This window comes from Eschscholzia californica, unplaced genomic scaffold (genome assembly GCF_041429995.1).
Source record: "Eschscholzia californica isolate CP2 unplaced genomic scaffold, dmEscCali1.0.p SCAF_2, whole genome shotgun sequence".
NCBI lineage: Eukaryota > Viridiplantae > Streptophyta > Magnoliopsida > Ranunculales > Papaveraceae > Eschscholzia > Eschscholzia californica.
In genome coordinates, this window is record NW_028238309.1 from 12,343,131 (window position 1) to 12,353,927 (window position 10,797).

Here is a 10,797-nt window from a genome sequence, read left to right on the forward strand (position 1 = left end):
CACTTTTTTTTTTTGGTTCGACCCCCCTTGACTACTACTCCTAGTTCCGTAGTTCCATCAACACTATTAGGGAAAGAAAGGGGTAGATAGTTCAACAAAAAAAAAAAAAAAAAAAAAAAGGGGTAGATGTGTTTGTATTTAGTGTATCCAAGTGTGGGGTTTTCTATACTTTCTACATTTAATAAAACTATGGTCCTCCCATGGCCCAAATGTTGTCTAGAGTTGGTGAAAAACTAAAACCTAGATAACTTAAATGGTTCCAAAGCTTTTATGGACAAGTACCTCCATGATCTTTCCATTTTTTAACCAAAAACATTTAGAGTCTAATTTTTAGTTGTTAATAGAGGTGGTCAATATATGGACAATCAAATATCATATGTGGACAAATAAAAAAAATAAAAAATCTTATATGAACAACAATGTTTAGAGGGACATTACATTAGTATATTTCACTCACGCCCTCTAACAATTAGAACTTTTACTTAATTCCTTTTTCTTTTCTTCTTCCATAAACCCTAGCTAGGCTTCTTCTTCTTCACCAAACCCAGCTTCATGAATTTTGTATGTTTGTTGTGTTGCTTCCTATGATTAGTTACTGTTTTGGGTGAAATAGTAACTTTGGGACTGTGGTAGGTTGTATGGTTGTGAGTAGTGATACTAATGGCCACTTAAATCTCCACAGTAATGGCTAAGCAAGGTTTGGGTTTGGTTGGTTCCCCCTGTTTCGCCACTATGTGCAGTCTGCCCGTCCTCAAAGACATTTGTTCAACCATAGAGGAAGACAAGAAAATGATTTTTCTTTACCTGAGATATATTATCTTCATTATATATGTCTTTGTTTAGTCGATATACTCGTTTAAGTCGATATACTCGTTTAAGTCGATGCCTCATTTAAGTCGATGTCTTTGTTAAAGTCAAAGGACTCTTCTTTCTTGATGTAGGTTGCTTCCTTCTTCATTAATGGTGGTTCCTCATCCATGAGATCTTAAGACATCAATAAAAGTTTGAAACTAAGACTATAGTGATGGAAAACTTTGCAAGTTTTTTAATGGGTTTTTTAGACAATGACCCCCATTTATTTAGCAATATTAGGGGGACACCCCTAAAATCATTTCCGTTTAGGCGTTAACCCCCAAAGTCCCTTTTTAGTTCAAACAGCAGTGAAGTAGTCGTCGTGCGAACCGCACGCTCGCCCACTGACCAAAATACCCTTATTCTAATCCGAGTCAGAAATAGCGTTTTCGATGGAGGGTCCAGATCTATCCCATGTTTGAAACTGTCCCATCCCACTCCTCAGCAAATGAGAAAACGCGGGAGTTAATGCCTTGCTTTTCTTTCTCGATTTCTATCCAACCTTACCAACGAAACCCTAGAAATCTTTCCTTCTGTTCGAGCTTGGATTAGGGCAAAATCGAAGGTGGGTTTTGAGCAGCAAGGGTTAAATTGATGTCCATCTCTGTTTCTCTCTCTAAGGTTGTCGGTTAAGTTGCAAATCCTTCGATTATCATTAGTGGGTTATCTTGAACACCCTAAATTGTTCAGCGAGTAATGGCTTCTCTTCGTGATTTGTAAGTAGCTCTAAACCAAGCTTTATCATCTGTTTACTTGTCATTTGAGTCATTTACTTCATATACACTCGATATTTGATACTTGTAGTCTGGAATTTAGGGTTTTGTTCATACTTATGTCTTTAACTTTTAGTCTGGGATTTAGGTTCGTGTTAGTGATGTTGTTATGATAGGATTTATGGTTTATGATCTTGTGCAATGTATAAGATAGGATTTATGGTTTGTGATCTTATGATAGGATTTATGGTTTGTGATCTTGTGCTCTGTTGTTTTAACATTACAATGGCATGTTCTATTGTTCCTACTGTTGTGATAACCTTATAATGCCCTATTCTTGTTAGGTTAATGTTTCTTACATGTTATGATTAAGTTATTAACTCAATTTTTGTGAATAATATAGTGATTATCAAATGTTATGCATGTTAGTGATGTTGTTCTGTTTTTTTAACATTACAATGCCATGTGATATTGTTCCTACTGTTGTGTTAACTTTATAATGCCACATTCTTGTTAGGTTAATGTTTCTTACATGTTATGATTAAGTTTCTGACATGTGGTTGCCTTCCTTCTATCTATCAGGCCTAGGGCAGAACTTGGTAGTAAAACTCTTGTTGTTAACTATGATGGAAATTGGAGAACTTCCCAAAAGAAGGGAAAATGGAGATATGAGGACTATTTGTGTGGGAAGATTGCTATTTTTGAAGGTATTGATGGGGATGAGCTAAACATGCTGTATTTGATTAAAGGTATGGGGTCTAGGGACATGGATTTGGTAGGACACAATATGGTGTTCTTGTACTTGAAGAAGGGCAAAATGATAACAATTCATAAAGAGGCTGATTTGTTAAAATGGTGGGCAGAAGGAGATCTTGATTCTTGGGGAAGGGCTAACTTGTTCTTAGATCACAACCCTACATTGAATAAGATCAGAAATATTCATAAGGGTACACCTACTAAGGAGATAGTGACTGAACAGAGCCATAATACACCTATAGGGCAAGGAATAGTCACAGTCAACAGGAGGACCCCATGTCTCCTAAGGAGTCCTACTGTTAGGAAGAAGTTATATGAAGATGGTGAAGTTGAAGAAGTAATAGGCAGCAGCAGCAAGTCCAAGCAAAGTAAGAAAGGAAAGCAAAAGGTTATAGAGATAGAAGCAGAGTATGAGGAGTTGGGTGATGAAGAGTTAGATGACATGCCCAATCTAGATGGGATTGATCCCACCTATAATGATGTTTCAATTGAACCTAATGTGATGCATTATGATTTCAATGCAATTCATAATGAAGTCCCAGTTGAATCTCAACAACCTGAAACTGATGGATTGCCTATTGGCATAGATGACCTTCCTGTTGAAGAGGATTATTATAGTTACAACTCAGAAAGTGATGATGATTATGATCCAACTAAAGATAATGAGACTCATGGGTCAGATTCTGATGTAGATCCAACTGATCATCCTATACCACCATCTGTAGAGTTTAGAGAATTTGTTAATGAATCAGAGAACTTATATACAAATGAAGAGTCCTTGGAGCATAACAGGGTTGAGTTGGCAAATGATGTGATTTCTGAAGGTATGAAGTGGGATAATGTGCATGAAGCTAGGAAGTTTTTAAGGAGGTTTGCTGTGCTCAATAGATTTGAGTACAAGTTTGTTAAAAATGAAGACTACAGGTTGAGAGTTAAGTGTGTTAATGCAGGTGATGGTTGTCCATGGTTTTTCTATGCAAGAAAGAGTCCAAAAGATAATTTCTCAATTGTCTTGAAGCAGATAGTTAACACACATACATGTGAGCATAATTTTATTTTGCATAACAGGATGGCTCATTGTTCTTTTGTGGCTGAAGAGTTGGAGGAGATTATCAGAGCACAAAAAAGAAACAACTTCAACCCCAAGAACATCATAGATGTTGTTTGGCAAAAGTTCACTGTCAATATTAGTTATTGGACAGCATGGAGAGCAAGAGCTATTGCTCTTGAGAAGATTTATGGGAACTATGAAAACTTTGAGAATTGGTATGAATTTCTTAGGCAAATCAGTGACCATGTAAAGAAACACCCAAACCTTCTCACAATCATCTCTGATAGGCAGAAGGGTTTGATTGAAGCTGTTAGTCAAATCTTTCCAAATAGTCCACACAGATTTTGTTTCAGACACTTGTACAAGAACTTTAAGAAGTCATTTGCTGGTGATCACCTTAAGAACTTGTCATGGTCAACAGCCAAAGCATACAGGAAAGAAGATTATAAAAAATGGGTTGATGAACTGAAGAAAGATGATGAAAGAGCATACCAGTGGCTGCATAGGCTAGATGTTAGTTCATGGGCCAGGGCATTCTTTGATGAAAGAACTAAATGTGAACATATCACAAACAACTTCTCAAAGAGTTTGAATAGTTGGATAGGAGATCTTAGAGATTTACCCCTGTCATCAATGGTAGATAAATTCTATTTGATGATGATGTGTCTTTTATATGAAAGAAGGAAGATAGCTAGGAAATGGGATCCAAATGGAATTGTTCCAAGAGCACAGAGAGTGATAGATAACTTCAAGAAGAACATAAACAGGTTTAGAATCCAAGGTTCAAGTGATCATCTTTTTAATGTCTTTGAGGTTAACACTCCTAATAGATGGACAGTCAATTTAACTTCTCTCACTTGTACTTGTTGTGTATGGGATCTTACTGGCATCCCTTGCCAACATGCTGTCCCTATTATCTTGCAGACTAGGATTGCATGGGCAGAGTAAGTGTCTCTTCCATTCATTATTTGTGTACTTGTTTTATATCTATTCTGTTTTGGTAAGGTTTTAATGTATTGTACTTTGCTATGACAGATTTTGCTCTCCTTTTCATAGAGTGAAAACATATTTAGAAGCATATGATGGATTTATCACACCCATGAGGCAAATGAAGGATTGGGAGAAGTAAGTGTCTCTTTTATTCATTAGTTATAATTGTTTTGAATTGTCTTTCATATTTGAATACTTACTAAAAAGATTCAATAGTCTGCATATGAGGTACTCCCACCATTGTTACTAAGGCCTGCTGTAGACCAAAGAAACAAAGGAGAAGAGACATAGATGAGGGACCTTCAAATCCTAAAACTCAGAAAAGGTCCAATAAGTGCAAAGGGTTAGGTCACAATAGCAGGACATGCAAAGGTCCAAAAGCAGTACCACAAGGACCTACAACCACAACAAGACAGCAACCTTCTTCACAAACACTTGGAGTTTCTCAACCACTTGGAGCTTCACAACCTCCTGTTTCTCAAGTAGCTTCTTCCTCTCAGCCATCAACTTCACAATCTGCAGTACAGAGGGAAGGTCCTCTAACCTACTTTGGGAGGAAACCAACTAGACCAATTGCTCAGGTGTTTAGGCCATCCAAGATGATTCCAAGGAAGAAGAAGTAAGGTTTATTGCCATCTCTTTTGTGTTTCTAAAACATCTATATGAAGTTTAAGTAGTTGATGAACATCTATTTTGAGTTACAGGGTATATGGTATATGTTATTTTGGTATATGGTATAGTATTTTGGTATGAGTATAGGTATATGGTATAGTATTTTGGTATGGGTATATGGTTACCTTCAAAACATGGTTGATTTCAGAATGTTCTTGTGCTTTCATGGTTTGTAAACAGAATACATTGGATACTGTTTCAATTTGGATTGGCTCTGAAATGATATTTTGGTTTTATTACATGAGTGTTTCATTTGCATAGGTTTGATTTTGAATTTCTTGATAAACTTGTGTCTCACGGCAGGAACATAAAGCAAAAGACAGTTATGTCTTATAACCATAACATTACTTCACATTTGGAATTTCTTGTTAAATTTGTTACAAAACTCTTCGAGAGTAGTTGTGATTACAATTTGAGTTTGAGACGAGCTAAACGAGCTATTATCCTTGTCTTTAACTGGCATACCCATGGGACAATCTTTCTTCCAATGACCCACCTCACCGCATCCATAACATCCTTGAATTCTATGTTGCCTAATAGGTTTTGTTGCACCTCCTTTGATCGCATCGTCGAGCCACTGAAAACTATCACATTTGAGGTATTGACACCTCAAATATTTTCTTCCTGGGTTTTTTGACGTATTCGACACCATTACTTTACGAATACCATCGCAACTTCCATTTGTGCATGATGAATACATGAAGGGACAATCTAACGCCTCATGACCCTTCAAAAGGCATACCTGGCATTGTGTTTCCTACAAAAATATGTAGCAACTAGAGTTTGGTAAAACACCTCACTGTTAATAAAGTAATTAGTGAAGGCCCCCCAATTGAAATCGAACAGAATATGAATACCTGACTAGCAGAACCTGATTTTGTCCCTCCTCCCATTGTTTTCAGCATGAGTACTTCGACTAAACTTTGCTTCCCAAGATAAACAGAGTTTTGGCAAGGTGAAGGTGAATGGTTTGGGTTCGGGTTTATATAGAAAGAGGGTTATGACCGTTGGAGATGGGTAGGGGTAAAGCTGGAATGATGTTCCAACAGCTATATCAAACATGGGATAGATCTGGACCCTCCATCGAAAACGCTATTTCTGACCGTCAGATTAGATTAAGGGTATTTTGGTCAGTGGGCGAGCGTGCGGTTCGCACGACGACTACTTCACGGCTGTTTGAACGGAAAAGGGACTTTGGGGGTTAACGCCTAAACGGAAATGATTTTAGGGGTGTTCCCCTAATATTGCTAAATAAATGGGGGTCATTGTCTAAAAAACCCTTTTTTAATACTAGTGGTGATGTTGATAGTACTAATGATATTAGGGTTGCATTGTTTATGTGAGAGAAAACTACAAGTGGATAGAATATTAAATTTATTATTAATTTTTATCAAAGTCCTTATATTTTACCACTATTTATTAACTGATCCTTATAACGCCTTCTTTAAACTAATTTAGTAAAGGAAGAGCAAATGCATAAATTGATCTTTCTAATGCACTGTCTTTACTAAACTTTGCTCTTCCTATACCAAAGGCCAAAAACATTTATTTGTGCTAACGCGAATTAGATGAAGAAGGCCATGAGTTAATAAAGCTTTTAAACAACAATTAGGGAGATGTAACCAAAGTTTTATCATTACCAATTTTAGGTTTGTAAAAGAATCTACTTTAGTACTCTTTTGAACTTGTGCTATATGACTAAAGAAGTTTTGATGGTCCCTTGATGGTAAATAGAGAGTTCATGAAGATGACCAGATATTACTTACTTCTTTATGGAAGGTGTGGAATAAATTGGCAAATAAGTTCTCCTTTTCCCTTTATTCATTTCCTTTTGGGATGGTTGTATTAAATGAAATCATTGGCTGATGGAAAGCCAATTGACCTTGCTTTCTTTCTTTTTATTTTCTGTTTCTGAATTCCTATTAGACCAGAAATTAGATAATGCCCTTTTTTCGTAGGAAATTATGAATTGGACCTAGTGTTATTATCTTTTGTTCTTTTCCTACTCGTATTTTTTTTGTTTAATTCGTTACTTATGTCCCCTTGGTCGGTATGGTACTGACCTTGTCTCCATATCTATTTTCATCATTTTTCTTCTCTTATATCTACTTCCTCCCTTACAATAACATTCAATCTTGTTTTTAAATACTAATAAATCATAATAATTTGACAATATTTATGTAAAATCTTATATTGAATTTTGTAAGTTTTCAATCATCCTACGTGGTATAAGTCAAACTAATATTTTCCAGTGTAATCCACATTAGAGGAGGTTCATACTTCCTATGATTCCTTTTTATAGATTCGAATCGCTCTATTAACCTTCTTTTCATTTATTTCTTATCTACTAATATAGCTCCAAAAAAAGTATTATCTGATGTAGAGAAATATCAGAGAAACTTTTGGTGGGAACATGATACTAGTACAAGAAAACAACATTATTTGAGTTGGGAAAAGTTGCAGAAAAGCATTAAGCAAGGTGGATTAGGAATCCGTGATATGGAATTAGTAAATAAAGCTCTTGTGGGAAAACTGGTCTGGAGGTTTCATAATGAACCTACTGCACTTTGGGTAAGGCTTCTTAAGGCAAAATATCTAAAACAAAACAGCTTTTGGACTCATATCAATAAAACTTCAGTAACATCTACCTAGAAGAGCATGTTAGAAGTAAGAGATTTAGTGGCAAGTGGGTTGTGTTATACAGTTGGTGATGGCAGGTCTATAAATATATGGGAGGACCCATGGGTAGCAACATTACGAGGTTTTAAACCTAGTAAATCTGAGTTTCCATGCAACACAACAAATGTTAGAATGGTATGTGAATTGATAGATGATGAACATCGGTGGAGAGAGAACTTAATCCGATCCTTATTTGATGATATTTCGGCAAGAGAGATACTTAAAATCCAATTAGGAAGACCTCGCATGCAGGATGAAATTATATGGATCCATTCAGAGAAAGGGAAAATTTACATCGAAATCACTATTCCGGTCTTTGGAAAACACTCGTCCGTCAGAATCGGCTACTAGTGAGGATCTTGAATCTGTCAAGTGGAGCAGATTTTGGAAGAAATTGCATCTACTGCCGAGGGTTCACTACTTTATTTGGCGATTGCTTCAAAATGCACTCCCACGAAGGTTAAGGCAATGCGATTTACTCGAGGTGTTTCAAAGTTATGCCCATTATGTGAAGAAGAGGAAGAAGACACAGAACACCTATTTAGAAAGTGTCAATTTACAAAACAGGTAGGGTTCAAATCCCCTCTTGGTATGCGTTTTGATAATGACACTTCGATCAAGAAAATTTTAACAGACTGGGTACAGAATCACATTGATGTTGAGGGTACTAAGCTAGGGATATATATATATATATATATATATATATATTATGTGGTTTATCTGGAAAGCAAGGAATAAGAAGGTTTTCGAAAACAAAGCTCCGAGTATTGATCAGATTATTCTTGAAGCGAAATCACTGTATGACGCTTTTGAGAAACAAAAAATTATCCGAGACGGTGCAGACATTAATATGCAAATCTCCTGGAAATCTCCGAATGGTGAGACAATGAAAATAAATGTAGATGGGTCATATAAAAATGGATCGGGATCAATTGCTGCAGTCCAAAGAAATTATATGGGAGTATATCAGGCCACGGACACAAGAACTATTGATTCGAATGGACCTCTTGAAGTTGAGGCAGAAGCAATTCTCCTTGGGGTTCGGTTGGCGGTTACTACTCGTACAGATAGTTTGATTATTGAGAGTGATTCAATCACAGTGATACAAGCTTGTACATCAGATTTAGACTAAGTACTGTGGAAGATCAGAAATGTGATATCACATGTACAAGAAGAAGCAACAAATATTCAGAATATCAGATTCCAACATTGTCCAAGACAAGCCAATCAAGTGGCTCATAATCTTGCAGATTTTGCTTTCGATAATAGATTAAATAAGAGGTGGATAGGGAATTTTCCTGGTTCTAGTAAGTAACTGATTTTGAGTTAGTTAAACTCAATCTTGTAACCTCTGAAATTAATTAATAAATTGAGTTAATTCCTATATGGCCCCCTACTTTGTGACCAGCTTCCTTTATGGCCCCCTTTTTTTCGTAAATTCAAATATGGCCCCCTATTTTCAAGTAAATGTCATTACTGCCCTTCTTAATTTTAAATTTAAAACATTTAAAAAACAATATTTCCACCTCACCCTTCTCTCTCTCTCCACCTCATCTCTCTCTACAACTCACCCATCTCTCTCTCTCCAATTCACCTCTCTATCTTTCCAACTCACCTCTCTCTCTTCCAACTCACCTCTCTCTCTCTCTATCCAACTCACCTTCATCTTCCCCGATTAAGGTCGCCGGCCGGAAAATTTTCCGGCCGGCGACCTCAAAAAAAAAAAAAAAAATTCCTCTCATCTCTCTCTCTCTCTAAAAGCTCCGGCGAAGGGGGTTTCCCTTCGCCGGAGCTCGTGAACAGACCAGATCTGGTCTGTTCACGAGCAGACCATTAAAGGTCTGCTCGTGAACAGACCAGATCGGTCTGTTCACGAACAGACCATTAGTGGTCTGCTCGTGAACAGACCGATCTGGTCTGCTCGTGAACAGACCGATCTGGTCTGTTCACGAGCTCCGGCGAAGGGAAACCCCCTTCGCCGGAGCTTTTAGAGAGAGAGAGAGATGAGAGGATTTTTTTTTTTTTTTTTTGAGGTCGCCGGCCGGGAAATTTTCCGGCCGGCGACCTTAATCGGGGAAGATGAAGGTGAGTTGGATAGAGAGAGAGAGGTGAGTTGGAAGAGAGAGAGGTGAGTTGGAAAGATAGAGAGGTGAATTGGAGAGAGAGAGATGGGTGAGTTGTAGAGAGAGATGAGGTGGAGAGAGAGAGAAGGGTGAGGTGGAAATATTGTTTTTTAAATGTTTTAAATTTAAAATTAAGAAGGGCAGTAATGACATTTACTTGAAAATAAGGGGCCATATTTGAATTTACGAAAAAAAGGGGGCCATAAAGGAAGCTGGTCACAAAGTAGGGGGCCATATAGGAATTAACTCTAATAAATTAGGCAAAAGCCTATTCATTAAAAAAAAAACCTTCTTTTCATTTTCTTGTTTGGGTGCAATTTATAATAAGAGAAAATTATTTATTCTTTTGTCATTCTTATTCAAGATAAGACGAATATGGAAATGTGATAGAGAGAGACTGAGATTTACATATATAGACAGAGAATGAAGATAAGATAAAAGATGATGATAAAGATGGGAGATGAAGAATATGGTTATGAAATGGGATGAAGATGGAAATTTACCGTCAAAACGATGACGCCATGTCGTCAAAGCGATATGAGAAGAAGGAGAGAGCAAAAAACAATAAAACTAGGGTTACTTTCGTCTTTTCATTTGCAAATAAGGGGGGCATCTAACTTCCAATTTAAAGAAGAAATGTCTCTAAGGGGGATTGGACCAAAGCCCCAAAAATCAGCTCATTAAGAGCATCTCCAATGGGAGCTCTATCCCTCCAAAAAGTACAACTTTTGGAGGGATGGAGCTCCAAACCTTCTCCAATGGTTCTCCAAATCTCTAAAGATTTGAAGAACCATGAATAGTACTTCTTCATACATGAAGGGGCACTATTCAACCTCTCCATATGAGATGGGACTTTTTATTTGCTCCTTTTGTTTTTATGTGTTTAGTTTAAGTCCTTTAAATTATTATTTTAGTCCCAATTTATTGTATAAGGTCTTACTTATTCATTTTAAGTCCCTGC